The 27,472-nt window shown below is 40.9% G+C and overlaps 1 protein-coding gene across 1 annotated transcript in view; it reads left to right on the top strand.

Moving 5' to 3' along the window:
* The first annotated feature begins 14,645 nt into the window (after positions 1-14,645).
* The window catches only part of GTDC1 (glycosyltransferase like domain containing 1), a 393,230-nt gene continuing 380,403 nt past the window's right edge, over positions 14,646-27,472 (top strand). The window contains exon 1 of the mRNA XM_073019656.1: positions 14,646-16,684. The gene's annotated coding sequence lies outside the window, so the exon portion shown is untranslated. The remainder of the gene's footprint in view (positions 16,685-27,472) is intronic.

Below are 27,472 nucleotides of genomic sequence, written 5' to 3'. Positions count from 1 at the left end.
CTTACAATACTTTCAACCTACATTGTGTTTACTGGGAAGTAACCCCATCGTAAGTGGAGAAGCATTTTGTACCTTATTCTGTGTAATAGGATTTGCTAGTTTCATATGCAGTCAGGAACACTCACTTTCAGGTTTTGGCATTTACTCTTTTCTGTTTCTCAATTTGTGTGAAAGTGGATGGACAGATGGTTTATTAGGCTTTCAGATGCTTACAATGCTGTTGTTCAATTCAACAACGGTTTTAAACTTTGAATGTCCACACAGAGCTGGATTTTGTTTGGAACGGAAGATAGTTTCAACGCTTCAATTTAAGGATAAGAATGTTTACTCACACAACTTAAAGCAACTTGTGGATATAACTACAAAGGCCTAACCGATTTCCTTTATTTTCGTATGTTTCTTAACTCATTTCCACATCACAGCCTAACTCTTCCAAATTGCAGTTTTAAAAATGAAGTTACTTAATAAACCAGACATCCAGTTACATTTGCATGTTTTGCCTTGGCCAGAGTCATTTAACCTACAACCTCCTTCCAAATACAAAATCCTTTACTTCAGAAAGGATCCTTTACTTCAGAAAGGAAATTTAAAGAAGGGACACATTCCTCACTTTACAGTCAAAAGAACACCTGGGACTTCCTGGTACTCTTTTTACTATGTATTCTATAAATAAAAGAGCTAAAGTGAAATTAGGTCGCAGGGGAAAAAAAATCCAACACTTGTGAATTTTAAGCCCCAACAGAAAATCCCATTCCTTGAAATTCAAATGGCAATGAAAATATTATTACATGAGGAAAATATAGATGGAACTATCCAAGTCAAAAGATGGTCTCCACTGCTGTCGCTTTGTTTTGTGATTTTTAATTACTCAATGTGACTCTCTTCGCGTAAGTGGGACCGCGAACATGCAATTATTGAATACTCAAACTGCATCAGAAGTGTGTGTAGTAGCCAGAACCCAAAGGACGCGAAAAATGGAGAGAAAGGAAGGCAAGCGCCTTGCCAGGAGGGAACCGAGAACGTCCAGAGGGAGGGATATTAAGAGGCATTGGCAAAGCAGCTGTGGAGGAGGTACGGGCTGCACAGCAGGTAGGGGTGCCGGCAAGGGAGCCGGGAACGTACAGGAGCCCTAAGGCTCTAGCAGGCCAGGGAGTGGACTGGGAAATGAGATGTAAGGGTCCGGCTGGAAAACTGCAGGAGGAATCCGAGGTCGACCTAATGAACAGCACAGACCTTCCAGAAGGAAAGAGAAGGTGACTATGCGAGCTTAGAACAGGACTAGTAGGTTGGGGAAAGAGTACGAAAAAGCTGAAGGGGCGGACAGGGTGCTGACGAAATGGGAAAGGGCACGCAGGGAGGTGGGGAGCACAGCGAGGCCGGGGGACAGTGGGCAGGTGCGAGGAGCCTAGCCCACGAGCCAGGGCGGAGCGACTCGTGCGGCGGGAGCGGCCGCTGACTCACGGACCAAGCGCCCGCAGAGTCTGGGCGGCACAGAGAGGCGGAGCCTCGATTGCGCGGGCGGGCCGAGGGGCGGGGCCAGCGCCTGACGCGCCTGGAGACCGGGGCGGCCGCGGGCCGGGAGGGGCGGCGGCATCCGCGGCGGCCGCGGGGGAGGGGCACGGCGTCAGCGCGTCGCCGGCTGGGCCGCGCCGGTGGCCAGGAGGGAGAGACAAGGAGGAGGAGGAGGAGGAGGAGGAGGAGGAGGAGGTGAGTAGGCTCCGGGCTGGGGAGCCGCGCGGGCCAGCGGGGAGGCGGGGAGCGCGGCCCCTCCCCTCCCCGGCGCCCGCCTCGCGGGGCTGCGCTGCGCGGAGTTCCCAGAGGGGCAGCAGCAGCGGCTGCGGCGCGGGGCGCCGGGGGCGGGGGGTGTGGGGGAGGCGGAGCTGAGAGCCGCGCGCTTCCCGGGCGCAAGCGCTGCGCTCCCTGCGCCGCCGTCCGCACCGGGCTCAGAATGGGGCGTCCAGGCCGTGGTGTTTTGTCCCTTCTGCAAACTGGTCGTGTTCGAATTGCGTTTTCTTGGTGCCTCCACGTCGTGCTTGCTGGTTTTCGCAGCCCGGCGCTCGGCTTCTTCCTCGCGCAGCCTGCAAGGACGGGTGGGGGCACGTCGCCCTCGCGCGGGAGAAGGGAGGCCGGGCGCCCGGGTTGGCCTGAGTTGGCTAGGGTGCTTCGCCGACCACCAGGCTGCCCGGCGCTTGGCCCCTTGCAGTGCGAGCCCCAGGCCTTCCTGAGGGAAACCTTCGCGTCTGGCTTCTGGTCGCCCTCCGTTACCAGACCTCCTCAGCGTCCCATTCCCCTCTGCCAGCCGAGTGTGAGGACCCTCACTGTGCCCCCCATCCCGGAATCCCTCGTTTGAGGATTAAGCACATAATTTCCCATTTTCATCGGGATCCAGACAATCCCATTCTGTCCAGGTGGAAAGATTCTCTGAATTTAAGTCTTGGGAATCCAGCAGCGAAATTTAACCTTTAGTCCCGAAGTAGTTTTTTTGCCTTCTCCCGCACATACAACTTTTAGAGTCTTCTGACAGCTGCTGCATTAGGTTATCTTGAGATTCTTAAGTTAATGCCTTGAGGCGGTGTGATGTGAGGTTCAAAGAGAAGGCTTTTACAGCTTTTCCTCCACCTGTATCACAGTTTGAAATGGAAAACGTGAGTTGATGATGATTTTCCACACGAGATGGATTTCAGTTTGCAGTCCCGGGCTGCCATGGCTCACCTTGGTTATTTGTTGCCTACCCCTGAAGTTTATTTTAAAGCTGAACATAGTGGTAAGGTAAAGGAGCTGCTGAAAAAGAAGTTCAGTACAATTCAATAGAGCCATTCTATTGGCTTCTATTAACCAGTTTAACCTTAAGCTTTAACCATGACAGGAGTTTCATGTGGGAACCCACATACCAAGTGAAATATTGAATTTTAATTAGTGCGTTCCAGGTCTGATTTGGATTAGATTCTTCTCGGCTCCCACTCCTTTTTGGTATACGTTTTCCTTAGGGTCCTGTACTGCATTAAATGAAACAGTTTTAGTATTGAGGGTCACGAAACTTTCTTTGACATACTTGAAAACAATGAATAGGTAAAATCTGAAGCATGATACTTGCAATAAGGCAGGAAATAGTAAATTTTTTAACATCACGTTTGCAAAGTTAAGATGGCTTCTTTAGTCTTGATTTGAAAATTGTGTTGACGTTTTAATCTTATGCATCACAGAAGTACAGAATTTTCGATGTGTAAGGGACTTTAGTAGTATAATCCAATCGCATTATTTTATAGAGAAATTAAGAATCGAAGGCAGTTTCTTGATGAAATTTAGCAGGAGCCGAATAGAACTAGTTGTCTTAATTAACTAAACACTTACCTAGGTAATTCAGACCTCTTCTATTCTTGTACTAAAGTTTGTTTGATTATGGCATCTTAAAAAGCCAAGTAATTAACTAAATTTAATTTTTTTTCTTAATTTATGATTTGGACCCTTTAGATTGATAATGCCATAAATTGTTCATAGTATTTCCATTCTATCAGTTTAAACATTACTTTCCAGTTTTTTCAAAGTTAGTAATTATCTTGCGCTTCAAGAATCGATTCATATTTTTGATTCGGATAGCCTACGTCACTTCCAGCAGATTGGTATTTTAAGAGTCTTAGAGTTATGGTGTATATAAACCTTGATATAGTCATGTGTCATTTAATGACAGGTATGTTCCGAGAAAAGATACTTGTGGGAGCATCATAGAGTGTAGTCACACAAATCTACATGGTATAACCTACTGCACACCTAGGCTATGTGGTATAGTTTATTAGTCCTGGGCTACATCTCTGTTCAGCATGATACTGTACTGAATACTGTATCTAAACATACCTAAACTTAGAAAAGGTACAGTAAAAATACGGTATTATAATCTTACGGGGCCACAGTTGTATATTCGATGTCTTGTTGACTAAAATGTTATGTGATGCATGACTATCACTTAGGAAGGGAAATCCTATCACATGTAATAATCTAATTCCAGCATGCCCAATCTCACATTTCAAAGTGGGCCTCAAATGCATGAGTCTTGAAGTTCTTGCTGTGGTGAGATGAATTTTTTGCATCCCAGAGCACAGTGTTTAGTGTAGACATTTAGTAAATATTTGTTGACCTGTGTGCACTTTCCTGGTAGGCGCTTCGTGAGTTCGGCTACGTCCTGCTCATCTGTGTATACCCATTTTCAAGTGTAGTGGGTACTCTTTAAATGCTTATGATCTCGTTGGGCTTTATCTAATTTCTGAAGGTAGCAGAGTGCCAGGAAGTCCTGAATCATGATATAGTAAACTGGAAATAACTCAGTTCCTTTTTTATGTTGAACCAGATAACTCTGTTAGGTTGAATTCCAGTATTGAAAGAGGTAGCAGGTGTCAGATTAGAAAAATTGGGGGAAGAAACTTAACAGTGTGAATTTTGTTCTTTAACTTATGTTAGTCACTCTGATATTGGGAAAGAACATTACTTTAGTAATAGAACACCTTAGGTGAGCTAAAATACAATGTTTCCACGAGAGCAAAGTGTGACAACATGAATTGAGTGACCCTCTTGATTGTTACCATAGGCCACATTTTACAATCTTGGTTTTATTTTATAAGGATGTTTTTCAGCATATAGACCTTTGTAAGGAACATAACTTTCAGAGTTCAGACTACCTTGGCAAATTGTCTCAAATGATATTTTAAACAGTTTTAGGTTGTATTTGATATATTTTGCTTCTTGTTGGTGTTACATGAAGAACAACACTGTGTATTCTTTTTCTTTTATTCTTACCTCTTCTTCTTCTTCTTCTTTTTTTTTTTTTAATGTCAGAATAGCATGTTTTTTAATTTTAGTTTTTTTGAGGCAGAGTCTTGCTCTGTCACCCAGGCTGGATTGCAGTGGTGTGATTGCAGCTCACTGCAGCCTCCGCCTCCCTGGTTCAAGTGGTCTCCTGCCTCAGCCTCCTGAGTAGCTGGGATTGCAGGAATGCACTACCACACCTGGGTAATATTTTTTGTATTTTAGTAGTGATGGAGTTCCACCATGTTGGCCAAGCTGGTCTCGATCTCCTGCCTTGGCTTCCCAAAGTGCTGGGATTACAGATGTGAGCCACTGTGCCCTGCCTGGTTATTTTTTTAAAAAAACTGAGGAAAATTTTCAAGCATTTCTCTTGGAAAGTACAAACCAACACTCCATTCTTTAAATTGCCAGGGTAAAATTTGGGCTGAACAGATGCAGAGCCAATTCCATAGGATGATTCCTAGTTGAACATGTAGAGTCGTAGAGGTAATAGCCTTCCTTCATAGGGATGTCTTTGAACTGCTTTCATTTTTTTTTTTTCTACTAGTATTATTACTGAAAGCAGTTGTACGGTAGAGTAGGATGGTGTTTAATTTATAGGAAGCAAATCAGCTCACATCTATCGTTGCTGGTTCTGATGTCAGCCCTAGTCTGCCTGGCCTACTCACTGCCAGACCAGTTTCTTCTGTTCAGACCGAAGATATTTTAAGACCTCTGTCACCTACAGGAAGGATCGGGAATTATTCTGGTGCCCTGAGCATCCATTGCTCACAGAGTGTGCTGTCTCACCATATCCTTGGGAAGTACTCAGTTTGCCTGCAAGATTTTCATTTTTAAAGCACTTTTCTCATACGGAGTATTGAAATAATGACAAACACCTTAACTAAGTGTGTGTGAGGTATCTAGAATATTTCAAAATAGTTGTAGATGGAGTTAGGATATAGAATCAGACAATTATTAAGAATATCTAGTGCTTTTTCCCTATGCTTTGTAGGATCACACAAGTCATTTAAACAGATGATAATTTTTTTTGAGTATTTAAAAAATAACCACAGCCGGCGTGGTGTCTCACGCCTGTAATCCCAGCACTTTGGGAGGCCAAGGCTGGTGGATCACCTGAGGTCAGGAGTTCGAGACCAGCCTGGCCAACATGGTGAAACCATTTTGTATTTTATACTAAAAATACAAAAATTAACCTGGCATGGTGGCACGTGCGTGTATTCCCAGTTACTCAGAGGCTGAGACAGGAGAACCGCTTGAACCTGGGTGGCAGAGGCTGCGGTGAGCTGAAATCACACCACCACACGCCAGCCTGGGCGACAGAGCGGGACTCCATCTCCAATAAATAAATAAATAAATAAACAAACAAACAAATAAATAAATAACCAGAGAAGCAATTCCACGCATAACCAGAGAAGCAATTCCACAGTCTTTCCTTAGTAAGTGATAAATAGTCCATAGAATTTATATTTCTTGGGTGGTTTCTTTTTGTATTCCAGGTCCTTTGTGGAACTGGAACCTTGTCTTAAGCCTGTTTAGTCACCCTAACAGCTTGATCTCCTCTCCTTGCCATCTCCCCTACCGTTAGGGAGCCAGGATCTATTCTTATCCATAGGTAGGTGGTTGGGGTCCTGCAGAGCCAAGATCCTGTGATGCTGTTTTCTGGACTCACACTCCCCAGACTGACCCTTTAGATACTGAGATCTAGACTCTGTGGCTGTTATAATTTGAACCTTTTTGAGGGTCAACTTTTCATTTGCATCAGGGACTCTAGGACACCCTGGATTCATCGAGTCATGAGTTAGAATGCCTTTCCTGACTAGCCAGCAGTTGGATTCTTTGCTTTCTTAGTGGAGACACTTAAGGGTGTCTCGCATAAATCAGTGATTTTTATGCAGTTTCAATGGTAGCTCGTTATTTTCAAGTGTTTAATTTCCTGCCTTTTTCTTCTCTTAGTTTTGAACTTTCATTTGATCAGGGATTGGGGTTCTCAGGACCCCGTGTTTGGGTTCTATTTGCTGGAGTGATAGAACTCAGGGAAACACATTTACTTGTTTATTATAATGGATATTGCAAAGGCTAAGATGAAGAGACGTGTGGGGCAGGGTATAGGGGATGGGGCACAGAGCTTCCATGTGATCTCTGAGTGCACGGCTCTTTATTCAGTTATCTGGAATCTCTCTGAACCCAGTTCTTTTGGGTTTTTGTGGAGGCTTTATGACAGCATTCCTTCCTCCAGGGTGTAGAATGGGATATTCTGTGGGTTGGGGGCGGGGCTTGGGAAAAGCATTAAGAGTCCTGTCTTGGGGCAGGAGAAGGTCAGAGGCTGTCCCCTGAGGCCTAATTCACCCAACATTGTAGCAAAAGACTGGATCAAGGGCTGTGGTAGTTATGAGCCAGGAACCATGCATGGAATCTTCCTCTCTATTTCTCTCATCTTTCTCTCTCTGTGTGGTATATATAAAACATCACAGGTATCTATTACACATTCCTCGACATGGTCATTATTTGTCTTTACATCTAGACCATGTGTATCCCCGGGTTGGAACTGAATCTGTCCAGTTCCTGGAGGTGTCCTTAGCACTCAGTACAGTGTCTGGCTCATAGCAGGTGATAAATATAGATTAGATATAAATTTCTCCCAACAATAAGTTCTGTTATCAGTGTGAGAAGCCAGTGTTCATATAGAAGTTTAAAATTAATTCAGGAAACTTAGATGTTTCATTGCCATCATTAGTACTAGAGAGTCTGTGTATTTTAAATTATAGGCATATCCATGTAGAAAATGGCATCAGTCACCTGATAGGATATTTAATTAAGAAGAAAAGGTATATACTTTTCACTATGTTGTCTTGTAAGGCATTGGAGATTTCAGTTTTTCGTGAATTTGATTAATATGTATATATTATCTTATATTTCTTACAATGTTTTATTATGAAGAAGTGAGTTTAATGGCCCTATTTTTGTTCATTAGTAATTATATACTAAAGGGTAAATTCTCATTAAAAGGCCCTTAAATGCGTGCTCGTAAAAAAGAGAGACCTCTTTGATTTTGTTCTCTATACGATCCCAGTTATTGTATTGAGGCAAGTCATCAAACTCTTTAGTGGTCTAAACCTTTAATTTGGTTTCAGAACAGTAGTCATGTATTGAACACCCAAATTACCATGTCTTTAACAAGTAATGCAAACACTCCGTATTAAAAACGTAATGACCACAACTTTTTTTGTAAAATTTCTTGTGCTGATTTTTTAAAGAGGACTTTTGAATTAAATTTCTCGTGAAGGCCAAAATATTACACTTTTAATGGTGGGAGAGTGTGTGTATATGTGTAGAGGCGAGGGGGTGGTAATTTTTGTAGTGGTATTTTTAAGTGGACAGTTTACTAATTATGTTGAGGTAAACGCTTTACAACTCTAAAAGGAAAACTTCAATTATCTGAATGAAATGAGGTACATGAAATTAATTCAGATAAGTGGGAGAATCTTTGGTGTAAATGATGCATGTCAAGGGACGTGACCTCAATCTTGATTTTTTTTTTTTTCTTTTTTCTTTTTCTGTGTATCTGTCAGCTGCTTACGAGATTGTGATTCTTTTAGGTCATGTTAGGAATCATTGATGGGGGAGGTAAAGTTGCTCTGTAGTTTTGTTTTTTCTTTGCTACATAGGAATCCAGAGTGTGGTATTCTGTGACGGGTATAATTGCTCATCTCTCCCCTGTACTGCCTGCTGTTTTAGGTGGTACACCACAGCCTTCCATTTTGTCACCTTCCTGTCAAACGTGTGTGGGGACTCCTTAAGAATACAACTTGTTTGAAATTAAAGCCACACTCCTTTGTCCAATCTCAGGATGTTTATAATTCCTAAAAGTTGAGTTACAGCAGGTTATAAGAGCGAATTGAGGTAGATGAACCGTGATTCCTTCTCTGTCCTCCTTTGAGTTTAAATATTAAGCAGCTATTTTGCAGTGTAGGCCCTTAAAATAGAAACAAAAGGTTGGGGCATGATGCCTAGCCTTTATAGATCCTAATTTGAAATGAAAATTTTATGGATTGATTAGAGTTTTAGGAAAATGATTATCTACTGCAAATTACTAAGGTTTGCAGCATTCCTGGGCTCCTGGCATCTGAAAGCTATTGTGTAATCCGTGGAAAGCCTGTGTAGGTGTGATGACATTGTCTTCTAGGCTTTTTTTGTTTTGTGTTTTTTTAAATGGAAGCAAGCTTGTCTCAGTCACAGAGATGTGTACTGACACCTTATAAGTGAATTTACTTTTTTCTGTATTCAGAACACCTGAAAACATGGCTCTTTATTTTCAGTGTGCACCAGCTTCCTTTTCACCTCTTGGTCTTTAAGATACAAGATGATTCATATCTTGATTACCTTGGGTAGGTGGGTATGATATCAGCAAGCTCTGTATCCGGACCTTGTGAGCAATTCCTAGGTCATTGCCTGAGACCTTCTTAAATATATGCAGGCAATGTGACTGCAGATTTTGGGTTTCACAGTCAGTCTAGATTGATTTTGACTCTGGGGCCATTTATGAGCAGCAAGCCTTTGCGGGGAGTTAGTGACTGCGCCAAGTTTCAGTTTTCTCATATCCCGTGGGGTGATTAGTCTTTTTTAGTGTTATTATTATTATTATTATTATTTTTGTAACTTAGTTGTATTAATCTGTTGTCGTATTCAAATAGTGTGAATTAATGAACTATCTAGAGCATATCATTTTGAAAGAAAGTAGGTTTTGTACTATTTAAAGACAGAGGCAATCAAATTAGTAAAAAATCTTTCCAAATAGAAGTCTTTCTCAATAGACTTTAAAACTAAGTAAGACTCTTGTAGTTATCAGTTTATTTATATACAAATAATACACTCCTGTGTGGTATAGCAAGACAGAGTATGTATTGTACTCTGCAGTCAGACACACTTGTATGTGGATAATTCATCACTTGGGTAACCTTGGGCAGGATACTTTACGTATTTGATTCAAAGTTTTAGTCTGTAAAACTAGTAATGAAGATTTAAAGAATAGAGATGTAAAGAACAATAAAGGAGGCTGGGTGCAGTGGCTCACGCCTCTAATCCCAGCACTTTGGGAGGCCGAGGTGGGCGGATCACCTGAGGTCAGGAGTTCGAGACCAGCCTGACTAATATGGTGAAACCCCATCTCTACTAAAAATACAAAAAAAAAATTAGCCGGGTCTAGTGGTGGGCGCCTATAATCCCAGCTACTTGAGAGGCTGAGGCAGGAGAATCACTTGACCCCAGGAAGTAGAGGTTGCAGTGAGCCGAGATCATGCCATTGCACTCCAACCTGGGCAACAGAGCGAGACTCTGTCTCAAAAAAAAAAAAAAAAAAAAAGAACAATAAAAGGTAATAAGGACAATAAAAAGGTGGTTGTGAAGACTTAAGAGGAAGGTATGCAAAATACTTGATTATGCCTGAGTCCAATAAATACTGCCAGTTGCTGTTGTGACCTTGGACAAGTAACTTCACCTTTCTTCATCACAGGTTTCCTTATCTGTAGCATAAGTATACAACTAACTAATAGGTTTAGTATGAGGATTAAATGAGATAATACATGTAAGTGCTGACTAAATATTAATTACTATTGTTGTTTATATTTATATAAACAAATTAGACCAATTTTGATTTCAAGAATTTATACACATATTTAGTATATTTATTATATGGGGGATATTCACTATGGATTTGGGGATGGTGACTTATTCATAACTTTCAGTGTTTCCTTGAGATGACAGTTCACAAATCATGGTGTACAAATCCCCAGGGATCACTGAAACCCTTTCAGGAATGTCCATGAGGTAAAAACCATTATAGTAACACTAACTTTTTGACTTTTCTACTGCTTTGACATTTGCCCTGCTGGTATAAAAGCAATGATCGAAGAAACTAAGCATTCTAGAAATTAAATGGCAGTAAGACCCAACTGTACTAGTAATCATAGTATTCTTCACAGCTGTGCATTCACAGAAAACAGAAAAAGCCACTTTCACTTAAGAATGTCCTTGATGAAGTGATACTTATTAAATTTTGACCCTTAAGCATACTTTATTTTAATATTTGGTGTGATGAGATAGGAAATGTGCAAAAAGCATTTCTGCTGCATATCCAGAGTACATTGCCTGTCTAGAGGAAAAATACATATGTGATTTTTCTTTTTGAGTTGCTAGTGAAACTAGCCAAATTTTGCATGAAACATCACTTTTACTTGAAAGAATGAATACCAGACAAACTGTGATTATTCAGACTTAGAAATTTGGCAGTCATTTTCTTGAAAATGAACAAAGTGAGCCTGTCACTTCAAGGAAAACAACTGACAGTATTGTTGCCAATGATAAAATTCAAACTTTCAAGTGAAAATTAAAATTTTAGAAAACTTGTGTTACCTGCTGTGCTACTGTCAGCTTCCCAGTACTTAAAAGATTTTCCTGATGAGATGGGTGGTGATTTTAATGAATGTTGAGTTTTTGCTGTTGTATGATGAATTGTGTCAAGATTTGTAATATCTATATAACTCCACGAACCAATATTTTCAAAGTGACCAGTGTTACAAAATTATGGGTGAAAGATCTTTTCAAAAAGCAAGTAACAGAATACAAAGAGGTCGTATGTATGAGATTCCATATTTTGACTAACCCTTAAGAAACTCTTACTTGTCAAGTTTTGGTGTAGTATTAAAAAAGAACATCCACAGTTATCTGAATGGGCTATTAATACGTATACTTCCTTTTCTCTCACTACATATTTGTGTGAGGCCATTTTTTTTTCATGTAGCTCAATCAAAACAACATAGCACAACAGATTGAATGTAGACACCAGCATGAGAATCCAGCTGTTTTCTATTAAGCTAGGCATGAAAAAAATTTGCAAAGCTTTTATAACAATATAATTTTTTGCACAAAGCTTTTTTCTGTTTTGAAAACATTGTGTTTTCCTAAAATGTATTGTCTTATTACATATGTTATCTTATTAAGTTTTTAAAATAAATTGATAAATACACTTTTTCTCATTTAATTTCTAATACGGTGAATGTTGATAATTATAAGCCTCATAAACAGAAGCTCTTGGGAATACTCAGTAATTTTTAAGAACACAAAGTGGTCCTGACTAAAGAGATTGAAAACTGTTTCTTTAAGGAAAGAAGGCCAGGTTCATCAAATGAACACAGTTCTAAAGTTTTAATTGTTTGAATATTCCTTTGGAATATGGAGTTAACATGTCTGTAGTTTCTTTTTCTGGTTATTTCAGTGGACTACTGTGCCATTTTCCAAATATTCAGAGGGTAAGAAGGTTTTTGTTTTTAAAATGGATGCTACCTGCATGGTTGCCATACCAAATTGAGATATGGTTAATGGTCATTCTTTGTCAGCCTATTCACAGTTGATACCACTCTGTTGGTTGTGAGATATACCTGTGGTTTCAGAGCTGTTCACCATGGCCGATGACTTCAGGATAGTAGTGACTCTAACTTTGCAGGACAGGCAGGAGGATTGCTTAAGCCCAGGAATTTTGAGTCCAGCCTGGTCAACATAGCCAGACCCCATCTCTACAAAAAATTAAAAAAAAAAAAAATTAGCCCAGTGTGGTGATGCACACTGTAGTCCCAGCTACTCGGGAGGTTGAAGTGGGAGGATTTCTTGAGCCCAGGAATTTGAGGCTGCAGTGAGCTATGATTGTGCTGCTGCATTCAGCCTGGGTGACAGAGTCAGACTCTGTCTCTTAAACAAACAGACAAACAAACAAACAAGAAACCAGTTTTCTTTGAAGTCCATACACTAGGCTTATCTGTCCTGACATTTTTTTAAGCTATTTTCTAGTAACGTTAATCTACAATTTATGAGTGAATTAACTATCTGCAACAATGTAATATGAATTACAGATGGGTTCTGTAGTGCCATTAATAGTATGAGCGTTTCAGCCTCATTATGGACTAATTAACATCTTTTTGTGTGGAATTATACTTTTGACTTCTAGAAATCTAGCTAAACACATTTCTCCATTGCAGTCCAGCAGTGACAGGAAACTCTTCTTTTTCCCTCACAACAGAAACGGAGTTGTTAAAGCTGTAGTGATAGCAAGAGAGGCATTTTGAAGAAATGCTCAAGAGACACAGATATCTTGGGCATCCCACGTGGTGGTGGGTGATAGGTAACGCTTTCAGATGAAGCAAGTATAGAAACTTTGGGCCAAGTAGCAATGGTGGAGGGAAAAAATGGATATTCTGGATACTACTTGGTTGGGGGGGGTTGATATATTCTCTTTTGGAGCAGATGCTAAAACGTAAGAGATGTTTCAAGTTGGGTGTTGCTGAGTTGGGAAATCCATCTATATAAAATTTTCTTGGGCTCTTGTTATGTGAACTGAACTCAAATAACAAAAAGACAGGCCAGTTGGTAACGTTGAACAAGTCTTTGGCCAGAAGTTTCAATGTAAAAGGAAAGTGATGAACTTCAGGGGCAATCGTGACCAGGAGGAACAGTGGAAGCCAAGAGGAATGTTGGAATATGCAGACTGTTCACAGGGCCCCAAAACAAATCCACCGTACAGGAAGGCTGTTAGAGCAGGGACAGAACTGATGATCAGCTGGCATAGTTCAAAGAATGCTGTGACTCAGCCCCTTGCCCACATGTCTTTGGCAGGAAATACTGCCAGACTAGACTGACGTCTAGTACAGGAAGTCCATTACAGAGAATGGTTGATATAAAGCAGAAATTCAGAACCAGGAGAGTTTGGGGACATGGAGCAGGCCAGTGTTGGAGAACTGGAATTTGACCTGAAGGTGAACTCCTTGTCTTCTTCCTGCCCAAAGTCAATATTAACTCCTTGGATTGAGGCAAAACTGAGCCAAGAGGGAGACCAAAGTGACTAGAACTGTCTGCATTGTAGTAACAGGTCTGGCCCAACAAATACTTTCAGTTGAATGCATAGAAGTAAGACAGGGAAACATTATAGTCTTTCCACTTAGGTTCTCCATGTAACATACAGTAGATATCATGTTACCTACTCACTAAAAAAATAATCTAGGTGAGGGGTTTGCAAACTTCTCCTTGGAAGGACAAGGCAGCAACTATTTTAGTCTCTGTGGACCCTATGGACTCTGTTGCACCTACTCAAGTTGGCCACTGTAGCGTGAAAGCAGCTGTAGAAAAATACCTAAATGAAAGAATATAGCCATGTTCCAATAAAGCCTTGTTTATGGAAGTGGAAATTTAACTTCATATAATCATCACATGTCACAAAATATTAGTCTTCTTAAAAAACCTGTTTTCAACCATTTAAAAATATAAACTCATTCTTAGATCACAGATGTACAAGAACAGGTTGCATGCTGGATTTCAGTGCCCAGGCAATAGATTGTTGACCCTTTTCAGGCAAATAAATTACTATCAGTCATGATGCTGAAAGCTTAGCAGTGCTGAAATAGATGTTTTCTAGGACTATGCTATTGGTGACACTGTCTTATAGGTGACACTGATGATAAAAATCCATCCAAGAATTTAGATGTGACATCTGCAGCAGGTTCAAATCTCTCAGCTATAAGACAAACTGGATACTTCCTAAGGATTGCCATCTATTATGCACAGAGCCAAAATCCGTTACTGAAATTGTCTGGGTGAGCCGCCTGCTGGGTCCAGTGATGCACTGGTAGACAAAGGAGTTGAAAAAGAAGTTTGGCATATTCTTTGGATGACTGGCAGAGTGTGACACCAGTATGGCACCAAGCCCTACTATGATTCCAGGGACTTCAGGACTAAAAAAAAATATATATGTGTGTGTGTGTGTGTGTGTGTGTATATATATATATATGTATATAAATGAAAAAAATGGTGGTATTGGTTGGTGTTGTTCAAGTAAATTTGAGCTTTACTTGGGGAATGTGTATTATATTATCATTCCATAATGTAATTGCTTTAGTAATCAAGCTTTAAAGATCTTATATTTATGAAACTCATATAGTTATCACCTTTTAGTGTTGGGTTATCTCACTCTAAGGGAAATACAGTAAAGAAAAACGTCTTTTGACTAAAAGGGTTGATTGCAGGACTATGATTTTTGTGTGAAAGTGTTTGCTTAGGGGATTCTTGAAATTTGCCTTCATCTAGAGTATTTAAAATGTTTCTATTTGCAGAAAGCTATTATACTCGGAATTTTCTAGGAAAACGTCCTTTTCAGTGGACTCTTCAATAGTGAAATATCATACTGTACAGTATTAGTGTGCATAGAACAGTTGAATTCATGAATTAATATTTTTGGACCTGTTAACTAAATTAAATTCACTTAAAATGATTTGACAAGCAGGTATGAACTGAAAATAAACCTATGTATTTTTATTTTTTAGAAGTATTGAATCAGAAGAAAACTGGAACATCAAAGTATTCTCTGAACCAAACTGATGTTTTATTTGGTTGAGAGTCCTTGCTTTTGGTATACTATTTATACCAGTAATAGAGGATTTGAAAGCAGTGCTGGGAAATGAAGTGTGTGGATTCTCTCAGTGTCGAATTCCATTTTTTCCCTCAGTGAATATTTAACATTTTTAAATCTTAGCATTCAACAAAAACTCTACAGTCTAGATGTAAACCATAGATTACTTTTTATATAGCATGTACAGTTCATCAACAAACAGTAAAGGTTCCCTCATGACTTACCTTGAAATCTTTATTCAAAGCATATACAATTCAATTTGTCATTGTGCCACTGCCACCACTGCATGTTTTTGGTCAGAGTGCAGTGCAACTAACATCGCCATCCTGCTAGGAAAAAGATCTGCAGGTTGCTGGATAGTGGAAGTTGCACACATCTAATTTACAAGTCAGATTAGAGATCAGAATCTTACAATAGCTTTATGTGGAATTGATTTCATTTCATGGTTTTTAAGCTGTTTTTTTCATTGAAGCAATGCCTGTAACTGAAAGACAGGTGTGTTGTAGCATTTGAATACCTTAAACTCTTTTGAATCTGGAATGAAAGGGATGTTCTGGATTCTAAAACTCAAGAGATTTTGAATTAAATGCCATCATTCATTTATTGTGCCATAATTGAACTACCTTGAGAACTGAATTTGGAATTACTGTGGTTAATATTTGGAAAGCTTTGCCATTTTCAAATATAATTCACTTTAGGAAGGACCACAATTGTGTGCGCGTGTGTGTGTGTTTATTTAAATAGAGCAGCAGGCACCTTTTTACCTTATAGATAAGGTAAATTTAATAAGAATTATGTGTTTTTAACACTGATATCCCATTCTATTTAAGAAGTCCATTGTGGCCTTTCTGGAAGCCTTCAATAAGGGGAAGGGGACAATGAATAGAACACTGTAGATTGCAGTTTATGTTTTTCCTTTTAAGGCAAACCATTTTCAAAATATAATAATGCCAATGAATACATAAATCTAGATTGATAGAATGAAGTTATTTTAAGTTTACCTGTGTATATTAAAATTGAGAGCCATCTCATAAAAGTAAGTACAAAAAGTTGTTCATTTTAGAGTGTATAGTGCCATTTAATTGGAGAACACAGTTGCAAAAACACATCTTTTAGATGGTTCTTGAGCCATTAATTGATTTGTTGAATATAATCAAGAAGAAAATTCAGATGTTTAAAACTAGTTTTGTATCAGGTCAAAGGAGTATTTAGCTTTATCCTCCTCCACTCCCTTGTCTGGTGAATTCTCATAAATTGCTTTTTGAAATGACAAAACATTGGGATTTGGAGAGCCTTGAGAATTCATCAGTTTTATCTTTTTCTCCAGTGTGTTTTACAAAGGTCCCATTTAGTCATGATATTTATAGGATATGAGGAAGACAGTGATCCTGGCTTTCATGGACTCCAGAAAAGATTTTGGAGAAAAATTTATGTAAGGTAAGGGTATAGTAGCTATACATTGCTGTATTCATTTTATTGTTCTTTCTTTTTTTGTTGTTGTTGTTACCTTGAAGATCTTGTTGCATACCAATTTACTGTATTCATTTTAGTATAGCTGTGACTATTTAAATGGGTCCCTTTCTAACCTTCCTTCTAATCTCAAAATCCCTGGTTAAGGCTTCTTTTCTTTAAAGAAAGTCAGAGGTAATTTTTTGAATGGAGAAAGTGAGGCTATTCCAGACATTGGGAAATGAGTGGAGTATGAAAGGGAGAATGAGATCTAAATGTGTTGTGATAGATAGTAAGATTGTACATGAACACTCTATTTTTGGATTGAGAAGGGTGCTAGAGTAAGTATATCAATGGAATAGAGTGGCTTGTTATCGTTATGAACTGTTTAGTGAAAGTCTCCAGTATGCCAGACACTGAGTAAGACATTTTGCATAAATTCAAAGTCTTTCTAAAATCTTGAAGGCAGGTGCAATTATCCCAATTTCCTTACGAGGAAACAAGTTAAATGGTGTATACACAACCTTAGAGTAAGAATTGAAATAGAGAATCCTACAGCTAGTGGCTCATTTTGTGCGGAGACCTTTTCTTTCTGGTGATTGTCTGATAAGTTATTAGTAAATAGAAAAGAAATCTGAAAGGCCAGCATACATGTAGGAAGATTTTAAGATTAACAGCTTTTAACATGAGTGACTTCGTGTTGGTGTTGTAGAATGACATTGGAGCCTCCTTGAGAAGCAGTGACGTATTTGCAGACATATCTGGACACTAGAACTCAACCATCTAATGGGTTGCCTTTATTATTAGTAAAGTATTGTATAGCTGCACTTTCAGGTGTAAGTGATGCCATGGTACAAAACTCATATACAGAGGGCAGGTGATCACGAGCTACCAAAGAAACTGGTATATATCATAAGCTGAATTGGATCAACTCCAAATAGAATCTGTAGAAAAGTACTTGAAAGAGGACTGGTTCAAGCAGTCATCTGATACAAAGCTGACTACCAAACTTTGGGATGCAGGGATGATAACTGGATAATAGTGTCATGAAGCCCATTAAAATGAGAACTGTAAGTGTTTACAGGCTTTATAAGCAGATATATGCAGCTCTGTAACAAAATACCGTCCTGGAAAGGACACTTTCAGCCATTTGGTTAGGAACAAGGCCTTAGCAGCAGCATTTTTTTTTTTTTTTTTTTTTTGAGATAGGGTCTCACTCTGCCCAGGCTGGAGTGCAACGATGTGAACATGACTCACTGCAGCCTCAGCCTCTGGGCTCAAGCAGTCCTCTCGCCTCAGCCTCCTGAGTAGATGAGACTACAGGCATGTGGTAACACCCAGCTAATTTTTTTAGTTTGGGTAGTGATTAGGTTTCGCCGTGTTGCCTAGGCTAGCATTTTTAAATGTAAAAGTCAACTGTGCGGTAGGGTGTTGAAGTCAAATGATCTGGTTATGTTTTTTGAGGTATAGAGCAAAATGATACGGGATATTTGGCTTTGCTGTTTGTCCCCCAGGAGGAGTGAAGTAAAGCATGGCCAAGGTGATAGATAGTGTCACGGTGGAGCCTAAATGTGAGTACTGTGGCACCTTGGTGAGGGATGTGGTAATGAAGACAGGACAGGTGAAAATGAATGAAATCATGAACTCAAAATGTTAGAGTGAAAAATACTTTTCTAATTGTTTGAAAATACAGAAAAGAAAAAAGCAAACAGGTCGTAGGCAAGCAAATAAGACAGTTGGACAGAGGTAAGAAGTAGGAGGACTATTCAAGAGTGAAGTACAATAGTCCTAGAAAGTTTTACTCAAAGAGGGAGACAACTTGGGAAGAGAGAGCAGAAAAATGATTTAGAAATAGATGTTATTGAAATATGTGAGTGAGCTGCTCAAAGACTGCCAGGAGACAGAGAAAATACTAGATAAGAAGGAACAAATGATCTTGAATATGAAGTTGTATTCCTATCTTATGGTGGTCAAAGGTGACCGGCTAGTTCAGGTAATGGCTTCCCAAGAAAAGACCTGCTGATTGTTGCTATTTGTTCTGTGAACATTTATGGGTATTTCTATAAGCCGAACTTATATCTTATGATACTGGGTGACTTGGATTTGTGATTTAGAATCTGACTTAGGCTGTAAGTTTCTTATGATTATTATCCATATTATTTTCAGCTTTTGGGCAAAAGATTACACTTTACATTAACTGGCTATCCTTGCCATCGTCTAGAAGTAAGATATCAGATGTGACTTTAAAAATTAACCTTATGGACTGGATGTGATGCTCATGCCTGTAATCTTAGCCCTTTGGGAGGCTGAAGCGGGTGGATTACCTGAGGTCGGAGTTCCAGACCAGCCTGGCCAAAATGGTGAAACCCCATCTCTATTAAAAATACCAAAATTAGCCGGGGATGGCGGTGCGTGCCTGTAATTCCAGCTACTTGGGAAGCTGAGGCACAAGGATCCCTTGAACCCAGGAGGCGGAGGTTGCAGTGAGCTGAGATCACTCCACTGCACTCCAGCCTGGGCGATAGAGTGAGACCCTGTTTCAAAATAAATAAATAAATAAATAAAAAATTAAAATTAGCTTTATGGAGTATAATTTATATCCAATAAAGTGAACCATTTTTTTTTGAGATGGAGTCTCGCTCTGTCGCCCAGGCTGGAGGGCAGTGGTGCAATCTCTGCTCACTGCAATTGCCGCCTCCCGGGTTCATGCCATTCTCCTGCCTCAGCCTCCCGAGTACCTGTGACTACAGGCGTCCGCCACCACGCCTGGCTAATTTTTTTGTGTGTTTTTAGTAGAGACAGGGTTTTACCATGTTAGCCAGGATGGTCTCCATCTCCTGACCTCGTGACCCTCCCATCTTGGCCTCCCAAAGTGCTGGGATTACAGGCCTGAGCCACCATGCCCAGCCGTAGTGAACCAGTTTTTAAGTGAATTTTGACATGTGTATACACCCATGTTAACTATCCCCCATTCAAAAAAATAGAACATTTTATAATCTCTAAAAGTTCCCTTACACACTGTTTTGTTTGTTTGTTTGTTTATTTATTTATTTATTTATTTATTTATTTATTTGAGACAGAGTCTCATTCTGTCACCCAGACTGGAGTGCAGTGGCATTATCTCTGCTCACTGCAAGCTCCACCTCCTGGGTTCATGCCATTCTCCTGCCCTCAGCCTCCCGAGTGCCTGGGACTACAGGCGGCCGCCACCATGCCTGGCTAATTGTTTGTATTTTTTAGTAGAGACGGGGTTTCACTGTGTTAGCCAGGATGGTCTCGATCTCCTGAGCTCGTGATCTGCCCACCTTAGCTTCCCAAAGTGCTGGGATTACAGGCATGAGCCACTGCGCCTGGCCCCCTTAACGCACTGTTTCTATCAGGCCTTCCCTTTCCTCATCTCCCCACAGGCAGCCAGTGTTCTGATTTCTATTTCCATAGATTAGGTTAGCCTGTTCTTGAGCTTCATATATATGAGATGATAGAATATATACTCTTTTGTATCTGACTTCTTTTTCTCAACATAATGTTTTTGAGATGAATCCATGTTGTTGCATGTATTAGTGGTTCATTCTGTTTTGTTGCTGAGCAGTGTTTTATTTTATTGTAATTTGTTTACCATTCTTCAGTTAATGAGCATATGACTGTTTTTCTATTATTGGCTATTGCAAATCATATTACTATAAACAGAATTTTTTATAAGTCATTTTATGAACATGTATTCCATTTTCTGTGGGTTAAATACATAAGAGTGAAATTATTCTTTTATAGGATTGGTATATATATAACTTTACATGTTTAACTTTTCCTAAATGGTTATACCCGTTTCTACCATGCATTGTTAGTTCGAGTTTGTAGATGTCTGTGTTTTGTACTAAGAACAAATATTGGTTTGTACTAAGTGGTTCTTAGAAAGCCAGAGAGCCTGTAGGAGTATTCTTCATGTAATAGCTGAAATCTAGTATATTTTAAAGATACATCTATTTTTTTAAAAAAGCCCTAATGATAATAAGATTGATTATGAAGTATATATGAAATTATTGATAAGTAGATATGCAGTTACTGACCTGGTTGGTTGCACAGAATTTCTCATTTTCATTTTGCAGGTAGCATGTTTTAATCTAGATTCTAATGTGGACATTTTCCATTGTAAACAGTTGACTCTTCACAAAATGTATATTTAATTAAATATGAATAATATTCATCTTTAAGGTAAAATTTGTATGACCAGTTGAAGAATCTCCTTTTTTCTTTTTCCTTGATATGTTTAGTCAGTACTTTCCCCCTCATGTTTTCATAAATCTGTATTTCACATTGAGTTGCTTAAAATGAGAGGTCTCATAATAGGTAAGTGGTAAATGTAGGGGGATTATACACTTTTGATAATAGAATGATGACCAGGAGTTGTTTGTTTCAGTATTTTTGCTAAAGCTCCAAAGCTGAAACCAAAGGGTAGTAAGTAACCCTGCTTTCTAAAGAGGGATGTGGGGCTTAGTGAAAGAGAATAGACTTGGTTCACCCACAACACCTGTTTCCCGCATATAGGAGAAATTAGAAGAGAGATTAAAAGTGTCATTCAAATGGAGCTGTTAATCTAGTGAGGAGTTAGTTTTGTGATATTTCTCTGTTTCTCCCCAAATGGACCTTTTGTTTCCAACCCAGGATTTGGATTTGTCTGCCAGAAATGTAGATTGATTATGTAATTTGTCTAGATGTTTAATGAGCTGCAGAATCTTGTTTCCTTATGCTGCAGTGGCACCTTCCAGAGAGTTTTTGAGAAAACGTGATTATAGTCCATTTTCACACTGCTATAAAGAAATACCTGAGACTGGGTAATTTATAAAGAAAAGAGGTTTAATTGACTCACAGTTCTGCATGGCTGGGGAGGCCTCAGGAAACTTACAGACATGACGAAAGGGGAAGTAGGCAACATCTTACATGGTGGCTGGCGAGAGAGAAGGACGAGCAAAGGAGGAGCTTGCCAAACACTTACAAAACCATCAGATCTCAGGAAAACTCACTCACTGTCATGAGAACAGCATGGGGGAAGCCATCCCCGTGATCCAGTTACCTCTCACTGAGTTCCTCCCTTGACACCTGGGGATTACAATTACAATGAGATTTGGGTGGGGACACAAAACCTAACCATATCACATGACATTTCTGTGAGTTGGGAGCACACTTGAACATAGACTTGTTCCTGGAGGGGAGGAGGATGACTGGAGCTAACTGAGATGGTATGTTGAGTGAGAGAGCAGTAGGTGGAGGAGTCTGCATGTGTCCATCTTGTGTGGTTAAGAAGGCATGACTTTTTTTGTGGTGCAAGTGGTGATGGTGGGAGGTAACCAGGCTTGAGTTATCTGGATGGATCCTGCCAAGGAGGGCTGCTTGCCATGTGAAGGGACTGTGGGCAGGATAATGGGAGGTTAGCCTAAGAGTGTGTTTCCCAGCTGGGTGCAGTGGCGTATGCTTGTAATTCCAGCACTTTGGGAGGCTGAGGCCAGAGGATCACTTGAGCCCAGGAGTCTATGGCCAGCCTGGGCAACATAGTGAGACTCTGTTTTTATTCCAAAAAAAAAAAAAAAAAAAAAAAAAGACTGTAACTCTCACAATAGGGAACTATGCAAGATGGAGGGGTCACCTTTTTGCTTACTGTAATTGATAACCCCTCTTCTGTGAAGTCACTTGAGAATGACTGAGAAATAATGGGCCTTGTCTGGGGTGTTGAGAGATAGGAAAGTGAGATCCAGAAAAGTATGTTGAAAGCATATATTCCATTGAGTTCAGTTCACTTGACCAGTTTTTTAGTTTAATAAGATTTTTGTTCAGTTTAGAATAAACATTTAATGAGTGCTTAAACAGAATATGTAAGGTACTGTTCTAGGCATTTCATGAAAGGCAAAGTTGATGGTGACGTTTTCTGTCCTCAGGGAGCATTTGCTTTAGTGTAAATAGCTAAAGTTAATTCGTGGCAGAATTACATAGGTGCTCTAAATGTGTAGATGGCAGTACTATGGGAATTCGGAATTAACTGTGAATACCACTGGGGTTCCGAGGAGTCTGTGGAGGAGGCCAACTTTGGGCTGGATCTGGAAAGAACAAAAGGATATCAAGTAGGAAGAGAGGCATTCTGGCATGAGGGAACAAACAAAGCCATGGAAATGGGCGACTGAGGAGAGGTAATTCTCATTGGAAAATGATAATTTTACTTTTTAAATAATGCTTTCAACCATCAATTAAGCTTGCTTGCCTATGTTGTAATTCCAGTTGAATCTTGGTATTTTTATGTCATCTTTGCAGTTCTCTAGTGATATGTAATGTGTCTTCCTTTATGTGTGCATTATCAAGTTGGAAACGTTACTCACTTTAGAACCTGGATGGTTATAAGCATCAAAACCAAACTTCTAAGTCTAATCACAAAGTCTATTACTTTCCCTGATTTAAAAGAGTAAAATGTAGAGAAGATGATGATTTTTACATATCCTAAGAAGCACTTGGCAGAGCAATTAGTTTCATAACAAGTGATTGTTTTTTAAAGCTCTCTTTAGAATAAGAATGAGTATCTTGATGCTAGTGTCACTTTTAAATAGCTATGGCTCTAGGAATGTGTCTGTTCATGTTATTATCTTAAATACACACCTTATCTATCCATATTGCTGTACTTCAGATGTGAAAGTAAAAATAAAGGTGTGAAGTGCCTAGCAGACTTGTATGGATTTATGTAAATCAGAAAACACACAAACAATCCATTAGTCTCAGTGCTGAAGCCCTGATATATTAAAATCAAGTATGGAATTATTTCCTAAAAATTTCACATACACACATACCATCATATCCAGTGATTTACTTTGCCAAAAAAAAAAATCTTTTTTTCTCTGAACTCTAGACACACATCCAGCTGTCTTATGACATCTCCATATGGATATTTAAAGGAATATAAATCTTAAAATACTTAAAACTGAGCTGATCTTTTTACCCAAACTTGTTTCATCTTTAATCTTTGCCATCTAAGTCCATTGGTGTTACTCAGACCAAGAACGTTGGAGTCATCCCTGGCTCTTCTTCTTTCACATTCACAGTTTATATCAGTAGTTCATGTTGACTCTACCATGAAAATATATTTAGAATTTGAATCTCATCACCTTTTGTTATACCCAGACCGTTTGTTCCCCAAAGAAGACCACCAGAGTCCAGAGTCAAAGCCAAGCGGCAAGGATCTTTACTACAAGTTCGAACTTGGTCCCTCCATTCTACAGCATACAAGAGGGCCCCGAACAATGCGAGTGCTTGCTTTTTATAGCCCGATGTAAACAGGATATGTAAAGTTACAGGGAACAAGGTAGTTCTCTCGGTTACTGCATTACAATTGGTTAACATTATACATTTAGCATTCCTTATCGGAGATCTCCCAGGTGATGTTTTTCTGAAGTTTGAAAGAAATCTGGAGGAATGTGTTTGTGCTGGGCTCAGGAAGTTGGGAGATATATGGGGGATGTGCCTCATTCCTTTCATTCCCCCCTTCTTTTCAGGTAACTCTAGAGCCAATCTTGGGTCTTATAAGTCTGACTCTGTTTCAGCGTTTATAGGTTGGTATTGGGCTCTGAGGACCATGAGCTGAACAGGGTCAAACCTTTCCCTGACAAACTGCAAAATTCTGTTAACAACGCAAGGTCCTACGGTTAGCAGAAATAGTAGACTTAGCAGGGGTCCAAGGAAGGGGGCTAACAGAGAAAACATAGAGGAATTCCACCATTGGTCTGCAGCTGAAGCAAACTGCCGTGTTTTTACTTTAGTGCTTAACTTGCGTAACTATTGGACCCGGTCTTCTACGAGCCCTGATTCATTTATGTAGAAACAACAGTCTTCTTTCAGAAACATACATGTACCACCTTTTTCCACAGTGAGTAGGTCTAGGGCCCTCCGGTTCTGCAAGGTTACCTGGGCTAGGGACGTGAGCTGCCGCTGAAGGGAGGCAAGGGACTCAGCTGACTCCTCCATAGCAATGGCAAATTGTTGGTACAACTTGTTGCTTTCTATGAGGGTGTGACCTAGGGCTCCCCCCGCCATCCCGGCCGCAATGAGGGATGCAGTGAGGGAGATTCCTGCAATGAGGGGGAGAAATATGGCTCGTGCAGGTCTCGGTCTAGGGACTGGGTGAATAGCAGTACTAGTCCAGTTACCGGTGTACCCTAGGAACTCGCCAGCAGTTAATAGAGTCAACCGGGGAACTAATGTGACAGGAAGACACAGTAGGTTGGTAACAGAGGGACTAATAGGTCCTTAGATAATGTCCCATTACACCAGAAGAATATGCCCGGTGTAGCCCTTAGGGTGATATTAGGGGGCACTGCAGTGATGCTGCAGAGGCTGGAATTGGTGTCACTGGTTTGGCTCTTTGAAAGCCAGTAAAATTTAGTAAGATTGGGTTATTGCACCCTGAGGAGGGGCAATCAGCACTGGCCAATAACTTCCTGGGCTTATGAGGTTGTCCAGGGTGGGTTCGGTTTTCATAAAGCCAGAATCTCCAGACAAAGGGATTAGATGCTGGTTTGGTGTTTTCCCCAGCGGCCACTAGGGTGGCTAACGTTAGGGCTAGACTACCTAACTGCATGTTTGCAGTGAGCTATGTTGCTGGCGCAGGGTGAGTTTTAAGGGGTTGTTCTTAGCTCTGTCCACAGTCCACGTGGCCGGTGCTTCAGACGCTGCCGTGATTGGTCCCAGAAGGTCGGAGGTTGGGTCCATTGGCTTGATGTGGGTGTAGTGGATCCACAAGGCGATGCTTTCTACCTTTAGGGCGGTGGGTGTGGTCAGGAGTACCTGGAGTGGTCCCTTCCACCTGGGTTCTAGGGTCTCTTGTCGGTGTCGCTTAACCAGGACCCAGTCTCCCAGCTGGTATGGATGGGGTGTCGGTGGGGGGCCGGTCTCATATAGTTCCTTCAGCTTGGGCCAGATTTCTTGATGAATTTTCTGCAAGGCTTGTAGGGAAAATAAGAATTCAGAGACATTTTCTGTTTCAGACTTAAGCAGATCATCTTTTTAAGCTGGGAACCAGGGGTGGAGGTCTGCCATACGTGATTTCGTAAGGGGTAAGGCCCAGTCTGTAAGGGGTATTACAGGCCCGAAACAGAGCGTAGGGGAGAAGGACCACCCAATTAGCGCCAGTCTCCATAGTCAATTTAGTTAAGGTCTCTTTTAAGGTCCGATTCATCCTCTCTACCTGTCCTGAACTCTGGGGCCTGTACGCGCAATGTAGTTTCCAATTTGCCCCAAGGATGGAAGCCAAATCCTGACTTACCTTAGTGACGAAGGCGGGCCCATTATCTGACCCTATCTGGACGGGGAAGCCATACCTGGGAAGGATATCTTCCAGAATTTTCTTTGCTACGACCTGAGCAGTTTCTCTTTTGGTTGGGAATATTTCAGTCCACCCTGAAAAAGTATCTACAAAGACAAGTAAGTACTGATACCCCTACTTTCCTGGCTTTATTTCAGTAAAATCTACTTCCCAGTAGATACCGGGCCTGGTTCCCTGAGCCTTGTTCCCGCTGCAGTCTGGGATTGGGGGTAGGCGTTGTTAAGCTGGCAGACTTTGCAACTTGCCACCATGCTGCTGGCCTTCTCGGCTGTATGTCTGAATTTGAGCTTAGAGCGTCTGATCAGGTCTATCATCCACCGAGCACCCAGGTGGGTGGGTCGGTGGATGTGTTCTAATACTTGTCGTCCTAATTTTTCTGGTAGGATGGTTTAGTCATTAGTATCAGTCTACCACCCATTCTGGATCTGTTTCAGGGGAAGTTTGTCAATCCACTGGAGATCTTGTTCTGAATAATAGGGGAATATGGCAAGTCTCGGGGGCCTGGGTCAGGGAGCTGGAGTGCAAGGAGTTGGCTGGGAGCCTTTGCTACATTTCTTGCAGTTTGGTCTGCCAGAAAGTTGCCTTGAGCAGTTGGAGTGGTTGGTTTCTGATGCCCTGGGCAATGCACAAGGCCAACTTTTCTGGGTTCCATAGCGCTGTTAACAGGGCTAGGATCTCTTGCTTGTTTTTTATCTCTTTTCCTTCAGCCATTAGTAACCCTCGCTCCCTGTAAATGGCCCCATGTATGTGCGCCGTAGCAAAAGCATATCGGCTGTCTGTATATACTGTCAGCTTTTTCCCTGCCCCTAAGGTAAGAGCTTGGGTGAGCGCTATCAGTTCGGCCTTCTGGGCTGATGTCCCCGGGGGCAGGGGTTCCGCCCAGATTACCTCAGTCTCTGAAGTCACTGCCACTCCAGCGTACCTCTGGCCTTGATGCATGAAGCTGCTCCCATCAGTGAACCAGACGAGGTCAGTGTCAGGGAGTGGGCGGTCCTGCAGGTCCTCTCGAACTCTGTGCACCTGAGCTAGTATCTCGGTGCAATCATGGAGTGGCGCGTCCAGGTCCGGGTTGGGCAGCAGCGAGGCAGGGTTTAAGGTCGTTGGGGGCAGGAAGGTTATCCTGATAGGATTTAGTAGTAGTCCTTGGTAGTGGGTGAGCCGGGCGTTACTTATCCATCGATTAGGTGGCTGTTTGAGTACACCTTCGACGGCATGTGGGGTAACGACCCGCAATTCTTGACCCATGACAAGTTTATCAGCATCTTGTACCATCAGAGCCGTGACCGCAATCATTCGGAGACAAGGGGGCCACCCGGCAGCCACTGGGTCTAACTTCTTTGACAGGTAGGCAACCGGCCTCCACCAGGGGCCTAAGTTCTGAGTTATTACCGCCTTGGCGACACCCTTACTCTCGTCCACGTATA

The sequence above is a fragment of the Chlorocebus sabaeus genome, chromosome 10 (assembly GCF_047675955.1).
Source record: "Chlorocebus sabaeus isolate Y175 chromosome 10, mChlSab1.0.hap1, whole genome shotgun sequence".
Classification (NCBI taxonomy): Eukaryota; Metazoa; Chordata; class Mammalia; order Primates; family Cercopithecidae; genus Chlorocebus; species Chlorocebus sabaeus.
Note: the sequence above shows the minus strand (reverse complement) of the source record. Positions and strands in the feature narration are given on the sequence as shown.